Source organism: Melanerpes formicivorus, unplaced genomic scaffold (assembly GCF_026170545.1).
Source record: "Melanerpes formicivorus ecotype bairdi unplaced genomic scaffold, bMelFor1.0.p_v2 SCAF_2, whole genome shotgun sequence".
Taxonomy (NCBI): Eukaryota; Metazoa; Chordata; class Aves; order Piciformes; family Picidae; genus Melanerpes; species Melanerpes formicivorus.
Window position 1 is genome coordinate 36631518 of NW_027142354.1, and position 15244 is coordinate 36646761.

A 15244-nucleotide genomic window follows, 5' to 3' on the forward strand; every position below is an offset into this window, starting at 1 on the left:
CAGTAATCTGAGTGAAATTATAAACTGTATTAGGTCACATGTATTGCCATCAAAGAGATACTGTCCAGAACATCAAAGACAAAATCTGTGGAATTCTCTGGGATGACCAGATCCCTGGATGTGATGGCAGAATAATAGCAAGCCAAAAGAGTCCTATGCCGTCTTGCCATTACTGGAAGTGATCGGATGATGTAGCACAGTGGCTATTGGAGTTACAGAGCCTAATAGGTTTGGTTTGTAGATCATTTAGGACAAGTGCTTATTCATGACAATGCAATGCAATTTGATCACCAAATTCCACATGCACTCTGCATGTACACCCACAAATACACTTTGAAATGTGTTTGTGCCAGCAACCATGGAATGGCTGGAGAGCAGCCAGACAGAAAGGGACCAGGGGGTACTGATTGACAGATGGCTGAACATGAGCCAGCAGTGTGCCCAGGTGGCCAAGAAAGTCAATGGTATCCTGGCCTGTATCGATAATAGTGTGGCCAGCAGGAGCAGGGAAGTCATTGTGCCCCTGTACTCAGCACTGGTTAGGCCACACCTTGAGTACTGTGTCCAGTTCTGGGCCGCTCAATTTAAGAAGGACATTGAGACTCTTGAACGTGTCCAGAGAAGGGCAACACGGCTGGTGAGAGGCCTCAAGCACAAGCCCTATGAGGAGAGGCTGAGGGAGCTGGGATTGGTTAGCCTGGAGAAGAGAAGGCTCAGGGTAGACCTTAGTGCTCTTTACAACTACCTGAAGGAAGGTTGTAACCAGGAGGGGGTTGATCTCTTCTCCCAGGCAACCAGCACCAGAACAAGAGGACACAGTATCAAACTGCGCCAGGGGAAGTTGAGGCTCGAGGTGAGGAGAAAATTCTTCACAGAGAGAGTTGTTAGCCCTTGGAATGGGCTGCCCAGGTAGCTGGTGGAGTCACTGTCCCTGGAGGTGTTCAAGAGGGGATTGGACGAGGCATTGGTGCCACGGTTTAGCAGTCATGAGGTGTTGAGTGACAGGTTGGACTTGATGATCTCTGAGGTCTTGTCCAACCTTATTGATTCTATGATTCTGTGTATCCACATATGAAAAATTTCTCAGTAATACATGGAAAGATACTGTCTGCATGATTTGGTTTAAGGTATATAGTCAACTGGTCAAACATTACATTGAAAAATAACCCATATGCCTTTTTTCTGGAGAGCAGTATCTCTAAAATGGAGGGTCATTTTCTTTCTTGTGGATTCAGTGGTATCATAACTGTTGTATTGAAAGTTGTGCATGTTCTTTTTAGTTTTAATGTGCTACACTACTCTACGTGCCATCCTCCTCATTATTAATTTATTCCCTTTTCATTTCTGTCAGCACACTTACAATAAAAGTTTTGCTCTTTGAAAAGAAATCACATTTGAAAACTGTCTGAAAGGCAAAATTTATAGTTTCAGGTTAATATGTGCCAAATTGATTTGTCTACACAAATTAAATAGGCATATGGAGTAAAGGAAGAGGATTTACAGGCAATCAAGTGTCGTGGTAACTGAGTGACTTATAGTGTTACACAATCTTAGGGGCACTAATGCCCTGGAAGATAAAATCCCATCCTTCACAAGACTCAGGAAATGCATATTATATGTGCTTCACAATCTCTGTCTGATTTACTGCTGATACTGTGAAGTGCTCTGTAATCTACATCCAGGCTCCAATTGTACTTTAGGACTACCATCAAGGAAATTAGCATTAATTAGATAGAGGAAAGATGAAAGACTATAGGAAGCATTTAGGACCCAGTAATCATGTTTCCTAAAGAGAGAGACAGAGTGTAGTCAAATAAAGCTGCTGAGTGATTAGGTCAGAGGTTCCCGCTTTGTATGGGCCAAATGCAGTGAAAAATGCTGAGCAGTCAGAGTTGAGAGGGTAGGGCATCGCCACAATCACTCTTCCATTTCTACCTGTTCCCTCTTCCTCCCCTGCCTGTCCTTACCATATCCACAGCCATGGGCTGTGAATTGAAGACACCTCTCTGGTCCATCATGGCATTCCTCGGAGAAATGCTTTGGTCACGCTTTATCTCTGAGATGTCCAAAATCTGTGAAGTAGATAGTAGAATAATAGAACTGAAATAATTGCTCTTACTGGGGATGTGTTGTAATGATTTAAACTGCAGTACTCCTCTGTACTCGGTCCAGCTACAGCCGCTGGGATGTATATGACTATACCGAATGGTGAAGAAACTGAGCAGCAGTTCCCTGGAGCTGTGGCTGTGGCAAGAGGGGAAGTATACATGTACAGGAAACAAGGCTTCTGCTTTTGTCAACACTTCATTCTGTAGATTGTGCCTGCAGAGCTATACACTATCACCATGGAAATTATCAGCAAGCTGAATGTGTCCTGCAGTAAGGACCCCAAGGTTTAGTGAGTGTCAAAGGGATGCAGTACCCCACAAGTAATGTTGAGAGCAGTAGAAAGGAGAAAAAAAACATTTACAGACTTCAAGGTGGCTTGTTTGAAATAAGTATCTCCTACTCAATGTAACTGACCTGAGCTGGAGATTTGTCTGAACAAAGAGAAGAGTTTTGGCTTTCAGGGCTCTGCTTTGTTCTTGATTCTAAAAGTGTCCCTGCACCATCTGTGAAGCTATTGCATTCCTGGTATATGGTGCCATCATTTCAGAAAGGCAGAGGTAGGGTTGTGCTGCAGAGACGATGCATGCATTGATTTCGTACTCTTTGCTTTCCTGAGTTTACATTTGAAGCAGTATGATGTACTCCATCTGCTTTACCATGTGAGGTGCATGATGGCACTACAGACCAAGATCAGAGTGTGAGGATTCATATTCAGAGACCCACACCACATGTGGAATCACTTCCACTTATCTGGAATTGCCCAGGTAACCACATAAACCCTGAGAAAATCCAGGCTGTGTATTTCAGGGTCAGATAGATCAAATTCAACCAAAAGTTGATTAATTAAAAATTATGTTTTATAATGCAGGCTGCTTGCTGAAAAGCTGTGTTCATATTTCTTCAGTTATATAAATTAATCAAATTATCAGTTGTCAGAGGGAAGCTATTGTGCTCAGAAATTTGAATCTTCACTGTATCATTGAATCGGAATCTGGTGTCAACTAAAGCTGATTCATCCAGATTGCTCCATACAAAAATGGAAGTCACTGTCATATCAGAGAGGATAAATTAGCAGGTGTATGATAACTCATAGATAATCAGTTGACAACCAAGTGTGCTTTGAATCAAAAATTGCCAAGTATTATTACCAAGCTGCACCAGGGGAAGTTTAGGCTTGAGGTGAAGAGAAAGTCCTTCAGTGAGAGAGTTGTTAGGCATTGGAATGGGCTGCCCAGGGAGATGGTGGAGTCGCTGTCCCTGGAGGTGTTCAAGAGGTGATTGGATATGGCACTTGGTGCCATGGTCTATTAGGCATGAGGTCTTGGGTGACAGGTTGGAATTGATGATCTTTGAGGTCTTTTCCAACCATGTTGATTCTATGATTCTATGATCATTATTATACTCTGAAGTAGCGTATGACTCAGCCTTCACTTTCTAACAGTTCATGTAACTATATAATTTGATTTTAATATTTTAACAAAATTTTCTTTCTGATGTCCAGAGGTCCCTTCTAACCACTGCCATTCTATGGCTCTCCAAGGCTGTGATTTAAGTAGATACAATTAAAACAGCCCTCTAGCGGACATGGTTTTCTCTGACAACAAGAATGTGACTGACCTGAACACCCATCTCCAGAAACTAATAAACACTGTCTGAGAGTTAAGCTAAAATGCTAAGACTAAAGTTGGGCAGGCATCTGGGGCAATGGTCCTTTTTTTGAGTGGATTCAGTGGTGTTCAGTGGTACTCAGTTGAGGAACAGTGTTTTAGGGGTACTTTGGCCATTTGTGGGCTTGCAATTTTAGATCTGTATCAATGGCTGTGACTTGATGGATGACATGTGCATACCAGTGCCAGTACAGAGTCCTTTCCAAATCATAGAATGGCTTTGGTTGAAAGGGACCTTAGAGATCATCTACTCAATTTCCCTGCCATGGTCAGGGACACCTGCCAGCTAGACTCAGCTGATCAAGGCCTCATTCAACCTGGTCTTGAACACCCCCCAGAGGTACTCATTTTGATCTATCAAAGGAAAAATGTAGCCAGATCTTCCACATGTGTTTGTTCATGATTCACCTGAATTATGCCTGAAATTAGGAGATTGTAATAATGTACCACTCTCATTCCACTTTGAACTGGTTTTCAATATAGTGTTTATTAGAAAGTAGAAGACTGTACAGCTATTCTTGAGTTACAGTATTTTTCAAAACTGAATGGTTCATCCACTTTTATGTATAACATAAAAGCATGACAAACACTTGTGTTTCTGGCCCATAGACAGTATTAGAAAGCCTATTTCCTCTGCCTATTTCCATACTAAGCATGGGTTATGTGTAATTCTAGATACAATGAGATGGAAATTTAAAATATGTAAAAATATGTTGTTTTGCTTTAAAAATCACCCTTTTCAGTCCACTATTCATTCTTCATTTAGATTTTCTCACTGTTTTTTAAGTACATGCCAAAAATGCAAGATCTACCAATTTCTTCTTTGCAAACTAGACACAGATTTTGTGTCAGCTTCTCAAGCCCTTTGTAGCCAGGCTGCTATATCTTTCATAGAATCACAGAATCAACAAGGTTGGAAAAGACCTCAGAGATCATCAAGTCCAGCCTGTCACCCAAGACCTCACGCCTAATAGACCATGGCACCAAGTGCCATGTCCAATCCCCTCTTGAACACCTCCAGGGACGGTGACTCCACCACTTCCCTGGGCAGCCCATTCCAATGGCTAACAACTCTCTCTGTGAAGAACTTTCTCCTCACCTCGAGCCTAAGCTTCCCCTGGTACAGCTTGAGACTGTGTCTTCTTGTTCTGGTGCTGGTTGCCTGGGAGAAGAGACCAACCCCCTCCTGGCTACAACCTCCCTTCAGGTAGTTGTAGACAGCAATAAGGTCTCCCCTGAGCCTCCTCTTCTCCAGGCGAAACAATCCCTGCTCTCTCAGCCTCTCCTCATAGGGCTTGTGTTCAAGGCCTCTCACCAGCCTTGTTACCCTTCTCTGGACACGTTCAAGAGTCTCAATGTCCTTCTTAAATTGAGCGGCCCAGAACTGTATTCAAGGTGTGGCCTGACCAGTGCAGAGTAGAGGGGCACAATGGCTTCCCTGCTCCTGCTGGCCACACTCTTCTTGCTTCAGGCCAGGATGCCATTGGCCTTCTTGGCCCCCAGAGCACACTGCTGGCTCATGTTCAGCCATCTGTCAATCAGAACCTCCCAGGTCCCTTTCTGTTTGGCTGCTCTCCAGCCACTCTGACCCCACCTTCTACATCACTTTAAATGTCCTTATATATAGATGGCAGGGGAGGAAAGCAGGAAAAATTTAAATAATCTTGCAACAGTAGTACAGCTGCCAGTGTAGCCTTTTGCTTTCAGTCACATGATATTCACTCCATTTCAGAAAAATAACTAGTTCCTGTAATTCTGTGCTGCAAAAAGTATGAACATATATTATTAAATAAGGTATAACCACACACAAACCTGAAACAAAGCACACACACAAAGAGTACAACATTTATTTAATTTTTAATGCTGTGATTTGTAGGCTAACCTCAAGGATTGACTCTCATTTTGCAAAACATTGGGAGTGGAATGGCTAAGTGAAGAAATACAGCACCTAGCTGATGTTTAAACAGCATTATATCTTCATAGTAGCTATTGCTAATATGTGTATATGTAAACATACACCATATTCATGATAAAACTTGTACTGACTGATTTAGTGCATATATGGAATTATTCTTACTTAGAAATATTTTTTATTTGGGCAACAATGCACAGAAACTGATGATATGTCAGAGAGACCTGCTGACTCTCCAGGGACTTAATGGGATTTTAAGCAGAATGAATTACAGTACCATGCGCTGGTTTTAGAACAAGGTATGATACAGACTAGGTAGAAGGTCACACAAAGTGTATCTCACATCAGGAATGATACAGACTAGGTAGAAGGTCGCATGAAGTGTATCTAACATCAAGAAATAAGAATAGTATTGGCATTTTTATTACTTAAAATCTTATGATTTGTGGGGAAACTATCTTAATTTTGGATGCATAAGTACTGCAGTTCCACAAAATAAATTGCATGGTAAAAAAAGCTCCTTATAAAATTTTAATTGGCATGAGCTATCTGTAATTCGAAGTGGTTTTACAGATCCCAGAGTAACTTAGCTGGGAAGGGAGCTGGTGTGTTATAAATGCAATTATTGTTTTAAATAAAATATTTTAGTCAAATAAAACAACTAAACTCCTAAACTAAATTCCTTAGGGCCTACAATCCTGGAAAATTATGATTCTCCTTTTTTAATGTTTATCTTTGTTCTTATCTTATTTCTGGAAAAGAATGGATAGGGAACTCCTTGAGAATAATTCAGAATGAAAATGCTAATGAAGCAAAATCATGTAATGGCCATAAATACAATAATGATCAAAAGGTAAATGTGTATTTGACAAGCTCACATATATGGAAATTCTACCAGCAGTCCTATCTATGTACAAATATACAAGCTAAGGACAACGCACAACTCAAAATGCAAGATTTATTTTTCAGCTCTAGCTCACAAAGGACCAGACAAGCACATCTTCAGTAATGAGAAAGCCACAGGCAGCATGTGCATTTTGCGTTGTGGGCTGCATTCCATTCATGCACTGAAATTAAATCTAAATGGAAACTGGATTTCCTCAGGGCAATAACCATAATTTCTAATTACCCAAGGTAAAAGATAAACTGGGGAAAAAAATATTCTTTCAGATATGCCTAAAATTATGATGTGATTCTTAGAAATATTTGTCTTTCCTTCCATAAATGAACATTCTTCTGGTAACTTGGAGTTTTTCTTGGACTGTTATTACTGTTTCACAATGATTTAAGGCTGTATTTGTAGGCTTTGTGGAGCGTATATAATGGCATATATTAAAAAAAAAAAAAAAAGATGTCTGATTATTCTAAATTCCAGCTAAAATTACTCAGTTGAAATAGGAACTATATCTCAGTGTTTCAGCTGCACTTCAGAGGGTCATATATTCATGTGCTCAGTGGGCTGCAGAATGAATGATGTTGTCACAGCAGATCATCAGGAGTTCTTTGAAATCCCCAAATTAATTAAATGTATAATGTGTATTCCCAAACGTGTTAAGGCACAAGAGGCAGCAGTATCCAAAATCTCTGGTTGTCCTGAAAAAAACCTAGAGCTGGGCCAAGTGAGAAATGAGACTATCTCCACTGATAGCTTGTATTTGAGAAAGCAGTCAAGAAAGCCGAGGCTAATTATCTGGAACTATGGGATTCAAGCTGATTAAATAGCTATTCTCATGCAATTGAGGACAGGACCAGGTGCACCCTGCTGCAGATGCTTCATCTCTCGTGTGGCAGTGCCATACATACCTCTGGAATTTCAGAGACCTGCTGCCCCTCCACACAGTAATTCTTCAACACCAGCCCAGTGATTAAAGCTGATTCTTCCTGTAGGTGTGAAACTGATTACACAGGTCCAAAATGGCAGTATAATGCATGTGGGGTATATCTTATGATCGCCAAACCACCTGACATTGTGCAAGTGAGGTAAATATCCATAACGTGTGCACACACTCTGTGCTTATCCTCAACTTCTTTATATAAGCCAGCTCCAAAACTGTCAGCTCATGTGTCATTACAGGGCATATGCAAAACAGTGCCTGACCTTTCACCAAGAACTAGTCTCTAGGAAGGCTGAAACTCCCAGACAAATATAGAAAGTGATCAAAATTTCCCCAGGCAAGATTTACAGGCAGGAAGAGGGCACATACTGGCAAAAGGAAAACAAAGAGCAAAGCAGCAGACATGCCAGGAATGACAGTTTTGCTGTATCATTCACAGCTGTTAATGCATGCTATTGCTGTTGGAGTATGCAAATATAAATTTTTAGAGTCCTTCGGCAGAAACATGTCTTCCTACTGACTAATCAAATCATGTAATCAAAAGTCTGCATTATATTATGTATTAATTACTAGAGCTGGATCAAACTTGCTTCAGATTCATTGCATAATTTTCCATGATTACAGTTCACCTTTTCCTGCTGCTCAGGTCAGAAAAGTCTTGTTAAAGATATACAACTATAATTTCCCTTGTTTAGGATTAAAGGAAGCCTGGAAGGAACGGGCTAAGACATGTTAAGAAATTCTCTCAGTTGCTGTTCATAATGAAAATCAGATACCTTACAAGAGAGGTGACAAAAAAATATGAAACATTTCAATCATGCAGTATCTAAAAGGAAACATAACTTTCAATATGTTGACTAGAAGTGTAATGTGTTGCCAACAGAGTAAGCTGGATTTTGTAGGCAGTCTCCTTTGCCGAGCACAATGGATCTGACCATAAACTTTAACACATTACAAACTGAGTAACAATAGCTGACATCTTTCGCACGTGCTCTCTCCTGTGGTCTACAAGAAACTTGTAGGTGAGAAGTCCCTAAGGGTTTGGCTGGCTGCCAGTCTCCGGAAGATCACTTTGTCTTTCAGCATTGGATAGAGACAAAAATGGCAAAAATAATGTAGGAAAACATTCAAGACAGCTCTTAGTACTGGGTCCCACTCATAGTGCATGTTGTGTTTGGACTGCTAACAAAAGGAACCAAAGCAGAAAGTCCAAGCAGATCAGGAATCATTGTATTTCTATATTGCAATATGTACTAAATGCTGCTATGAGGAGTTTGGCTACCATGCCCTACTCCTTTGGGGAAAACATTCTCCATCTAGTAAGAATTTGCTGAATGTTGAATGCCTCCCTATCAATTTCTAATGTCAGGGCCAAGAAATGTGCACCTGTGGATCCCAATGCCCAGCTGGAGCAACATTCCAGAAGGCTCCTGTAATGATTCATCAGCTCTGATACAGTTTATCTCTCCAATTAGTGTAAACAATAATACCTTCAAAGTCCAGTTTTAAGCATTTTATCTAGAACCACTTGTTCCTCTAATACACATGGGGATTCAGGACATTTTACAGAGAATGTTATGAAAGAATATTCATCTACACTTAAAAGTGGATTTTCATGTCAGTGCCTTATCTTAGTCTGTTCCATTAAGGATTTGCTTTTAAATAAAAAGCACAAAATTATCTACTTAGTGCAGACTCTTATTTTCTCTTTTATTCATGAATTTATTAAATTGTCCAAATATAAGATAGACAAAAATCTAGATGTCTGCATTGGAAAAGAAAATAGAAATTGAGTAATCGCTGCCAGTTTAAGCTTTTGGTTTAAACTTTTTTCTTCAGACTAAACTATCAACAAACAGGACAGACATGAAACCTACCTCTTTTCTAGTAAAAATCTAAGATGGAAATATTATCACTGATGTTTTCATGTTACAATTCCCCTGATACCTGCAGAGTTTCCTTCTGATTTCCACTACACTTAATGAAAGCAGAATAAAGCCCTTTTATTTTTATCATAATTTGGTCTGTCAGCATAGTCTTATTTTTCTTACCCTCATAGTAACAAATAGGACCTCTGGGAAAGGCCTCAAGTACCAGGTTTTCAATTTGGAGGATGATGAAGTGGTAAATTCTCTCAGCCTTTCCCTTTCATTAATTAAACAATACAAAATGCTGCATTATTTGAGTTATGGAAATTAATAATAGTAATCAACACTTGATTGCTGGCACAAAGCATGTTAGCAAAAGGCACAGTTATTATTTGAATCTGTTTACCCACAAAATCATGTGAAATTCTCTTTTCATTCTTAGAAAGTTGGAGAAACATACTCAGTGAAAACATTGGACATGGATGAACTGTGAGCAAGAACAAACAGCCCTGATAAAAGTTACACAATTATTGGCTAACTGCAGAGAGAGTTAAGACAAAACACATCAATCTGCACAGTCAGCCACAGATTTAATCTGGCCCCTGCCTTTGCTTTGAGGTGCCTACAGCAGAGCCTTGCAGTGGCCAATGGGACTGGATTTCTGCTAAATCCACCCCGTCTCTGCAGCAAATCCTGTGCTTCACTCCTAACAGCTGCTTATTCCATGGTCAGAAAGATGCCAACACAAGAGGGAAGTCATGTTCTGCTCCAAACTTGCAAGGGCTGCACACCATGTGTGCAAGGAGTCCTCAAGCCTTCCCACTATGCCCTGATCATCAATCTCCCCTAATTACAAGTCATGATCTTGGAAGGAGAGAAAGGCTGACTACTAGAAGGTCATTACCTCTGGAAAGTCAAGAAACACAATACAGATGCTGTGGAAAGAACTTGTTAGTGAGATGCACTCAGGGGTAAGGTGTGTCTCATGTGTTTTGAACCTAGAGAGGGGTGACTCTCACAGTCAAGCCAAACCATCTCTGTAGAACCAGCCTGAGGCCTATCTAAACTGGTAGATCCAGAAGCATTTCCAATCCCCTGGGTGATGCAGTCCATCTACTTCCTAGCTGTGTACCAGAGGGAAAGCCAGAAAAATGTTGACTCCTCCCAGCCCATGTTTCCGTGTGAAGCAACATGGAAACAGAGCAGAGAGCTCCATGTGCTCAGGGCAAGACTATGACAGAGATGTGAAGAGACCTGGGATCCTCATTGCATACCAGAGAAGACATCAGCCCTCAGCCTAGACACAGCCTGGGTGCTGTATCTACCAGGGACCAGGAATACCTGTGCTCCACAGGAAATGGGCAAGATCCTTGAAAATCAGTGGTGTGAGGCTTGTTTGTAGCAGCTGTGAGCCCAGTGTGATCTAATGGTGCTGCAATTTCACGTACTGACATTCCTAGATTCAAATCTACCATGACTTAATTGGTGATCCATTTCTCTCCCCATTGGACAGCAAATAATAGGGATTTAGATGCCAAATAGGAACACAGCACAACAAGGGAAGTTTAAAGCTCCTATTTATTTGGGACTTCCCTATATTGAGATTAGCAGCGATAGGAGGGCCCACTGAGCAGGAAGGATATTACAGGCTATTGCCTGGTCTTTGCAATCCATTCCTTTCAAATCCATGCAGGATGTACCTTCGTTATCCTGTTTGAAAACATTCTTTGCATGTTGGAGTATTCAGTTCTAGTAGAAAAGGTGGATAAAAGGTTTCTTATGGCCACAGGGATCAAGAGGCACATTTGTGAGGATGAGTGTCACAGAATAACTCTTTATATCATCCTGCTGGCTCACCACACCTGTGCAGGCATTGTGTTTTTTTAGGAAGTGTTTCAGTTTACAATATCCTGTACTGCTCAGCTGAAGCCATAGCTATTTACAGAGTATGACAATTCTACTCTAAAATGAGAAAAATGGGAATGCAAAAGTTTAGTGTTTCTTAATCTTTCTCTAGTGCTGGCTGTCATGTCCCCACCTACAGAAAAGATTCTTTAGCTGTAAGGTAGTTCAGTTCAGATCAGTATTTATCTCTACAGTCAATGTGTTCCTTTCAGGTAATTAATTTTGAGGGGAGGAAAACTTTCTTACCTTGCAGAACAGGAATCCCCTGTACTGTAAGGCATACATAATAATATCATTGGCACTATGTCCTTAGAAGTCAGTTTGATGTCCAAAGCAGGACTTTTTTTGTATGGGCACATTTTGCCAAATCTCAGCAGCAAAGTACCAGTGAGTTTCTTGGGAACTAATGATGAACCATAAAACCCACATCTTTGCTTGCTGCATCATTACAGTAGCTTGTTTTTAATGGAACTTTCTTACACTTTTATTTCTACTTCACTTTTTTAAGAGACTGCATGTTTCAAAATTACTTCCACTGACTGTTAATAATGTCAATTTGTTCATATTGTAACATTTAATTTAGTCACACACAGAGTGTAATATAAAATTAGATATAAATAACTTGATTGTCAACATCCTCCAAACCTGTAAATCTTCGTAGGCATACTGCAAGGCAGAGAGCTACCCAAAGTCAACAAACCCTCCTTTGAACTCAGGTGGGCCCTAAAATAACTGATCCCAAGCAAAATCCATGGGTTTGCTCCACAGCAGGGAGTGCTGGACATGGTGATCAGTTTTACAGACTAAATTTTTAATTTGCAAGTTTGCATTTTAAGAATCCATCCATTTCTGGAGTAATGTTGCACTGATCCATGTGAGTTCCTTAAATATGATCCCCACGTTTCTTTCAGGTCAGTGTGTGTGCAATGGGCTCTATGGAACCTCTTAAGCTGCTACCAATCACTCTCGAAGGCTTTTAGTGGGGTCGACCTATAGTCTGAAAAGCTGCACAGTACAAAATTCAGTTTTGGCAGAATAAAATTAGAAAGGTTTGGAAGCACTCGCTATGTTTCACAGCTCAGAAAGGCAGTTCCATACAGAGAAGGTATTATTAACCAGCATGCAATTTCTGCAGGATGTCATGAATCACAGGTTTTGGGACATCCTCCTGAAAGGCTCCATAAATTCTGAGTCATTTTTTAAACAAACACTAAACAATGGCAAGCAAGGCCAAACTAAGGTAAACACAAAACCACCAAGATGCAGGAATAGGATCTCTTCCTGCATGTCCTCCCAGCTGATACCTTCCTCTGCTCTTCAAACCACTGGACATGTTGAGAGCACTGGCTTCCCTTCAGAAATAATTGCCTCTGCATCTCCATGTGTGCATCCTACCAGATCAGAGCCTGAGTAAGTCTTTGTTCAGGACTTCAGGAACCGGTTGACTATGAGTTAATGCTGAGTAAGACTCCTTCCTTTCTTGAAGAAATCCACTAGGGAATTTGTTGTAATCTGCTCCGGCATTTTTTTCCAATGATGCATTTTGAAAGTATTTTTTTCGTAGCTGGACGTGTCATGAAAAAGTCACCACATGACATTTTCCCAAAGTGCCAAGGTTTGTTTTTTTTTCCAAAAGAAGTGCCTGTATGGCATAAAATACACAACTGTGATTTGAACATCAGTTGGGAATCCAGTTAAAAATGGAACAGGCTGGAAAGGTAAGATAGCCACATATAGCTGGAAATTCATAGCTGAGCATTAATATCCTCTCTTTAAGCTGATGTGATTCCAATATTAAACTGAAATTTGAGTCTACCTGAAGTATTTGTAAGGAACTCAGAGCTGATGGGGGTAAAAAAAGACTCTCCCACTTCTTATGAACAAGCTCAAAGGCAAGGAAAAATACATATCTGAAAGCAATTTCACATTTTTTTCTTTCTTTCTGGTTTACTTTTTTACAGCTTTGAATAGACAAATAGAACTAAAATGTAAGGGTGCATGCAATGGATTTTTTAAGTATTCAGACAGGCTGAATAAACAAATGGTTGGAAAGCAGTGTGGTTTTCTGCTCTGTGCAGTGCTAGCTTAGATCCAGTAAGGTTTGTCAGATTCCATGTTGTCTGCATTCACAGGAGGCCTTATAACAAACTTTCCCGCCTCCCCACCCCGCCCCCCCCTGCCCCTTAATTCCATCATCACATGAGATCAGCTCAAATGTATAATCTGGTTTGAGTTAACACATGCTTCTGTTTAGCATCCTGAAAATTTAGACCAAATAGAAGGAGCCATTCTTAGAGATTTCTGAGCACTGGCTGCTGCAAGTAATGGAAATCTTGAAACAAAAACACGTTGTGTGTTTCTAGTAAACTGGCAGATGTTACTAACTGACTATTCCACTCCAGTAGTTTCTACAGACATTAAGTGTAAGTGTAATAGATCTATAGAAAACAGCTTTGGTGGTGGGGGCGGGGGGAAGCCAACGTTAAACATACCAGACCCAAAGTAAAAACCTGTAGAGTATTGTGGTTACTTAAGAAAAACAAATTATGTCATGCGTCAGAACGACTGTTGATTAAAGTTTGGTACACATCTTTTTTTCCTCTGAAAATATATTCCTGTCATACCAGTTTGCTTAAGAGGTTGTTCAAAAAGAATGATTTAGCTAAAACATAATGGGCTTTCAAATATTCCTTGAGTGTCAAAATTCCCCCAAAACATAAGCTCCTGTTTATGGATTATGTTAGTGCAGGCACAATTCCTACTGAAGTAAGTGGGAGTTTTCTTATTCTAGGCTTTAATTATACCTTTTGCCTCTGGGTAATGGCCAGTTTGTAGGCTATTACCACATTTTAGAAGATTTGTCTAGTTGCTTTCCAAAGAATCTTCTAGGATGACAAGATACTGATGTGGGATGGATGCTGTGTGGGATGGAAAGGAAGAGAGAGAAGGAGCTAATGGCAATTATATTCTGTAGTTGGAAGTATTTTTCATCTGGGGAAACCAAAAAGCCATCGTAATTTATTATAGGCAAATTAATTATTCCAGCACTGACATATTATTATCCTATGTGTTTTAATCACATACAGTATGGTTGGGTTTTTTAGACAGGTGTCAGGTCACTTAATAATATAACAGCAGCACAGGTTAAAACATTACTGTAATTGACATGAATATTATGAAATTTAAAATGCATACAACAGTTATATTTGGTACTAGGTTTCCAGATATTTTTTTGTACAAATACACTGGGGATCTTGGAAAATGAAGACATCTTTAAAAAAAAAATCCTTCAGGTTTTATCATGATAGCCATCTTTAAGCTTTTCTTATATTTTGTTCCCACTGATACTTTCACTAAATCTTTAGAATCATAGAATTACAGAATCAATGAGGTTGGACAAGACCTCAGAGATCATCAAGTCCAACCTGTCACCCAAGACCTCATGACTACTAAACCATGGCACCAAGTGCCTCGTCCAATCCCCTCCTGAACACCTCCAGGGATGGTGACTCCACCACTTCCCTGGGCAGCACATTCCAATGGCTAACAACCCTCTGTGAAGAACTTCCTCCTCACCTTGAGCCTAAACTTCCCCTGGTGCAGCTTGAGACTGTGTCCTCTTGTTCCGATGCTGGTTGCCTGGGAGAAGAGACCAACCCCCTCCTAGCTACTACTATCCTTCAAGTAGTTGTAGACAGCAATGAGGTCTCCCCTGAGCCTCCTTTTCTCCAGGCTAAACAATCCCAGCTCCCTCAGTCTCTCCTCATAGGGCTTGTGCTCGAGGCCTCTCCCCAGCCACGTTGCCCTTCTCTGGACACGTTCAAGAGTCTCAATGTGCTTCTTAAATTGAGGGGCCCAGAACTGGACACAGTTTACTTTTACTACACGGTTTACCTTTTACCATGTGAAGGTGTGAACTTGTGTGTTCTGGACTCACTATTTTCATCT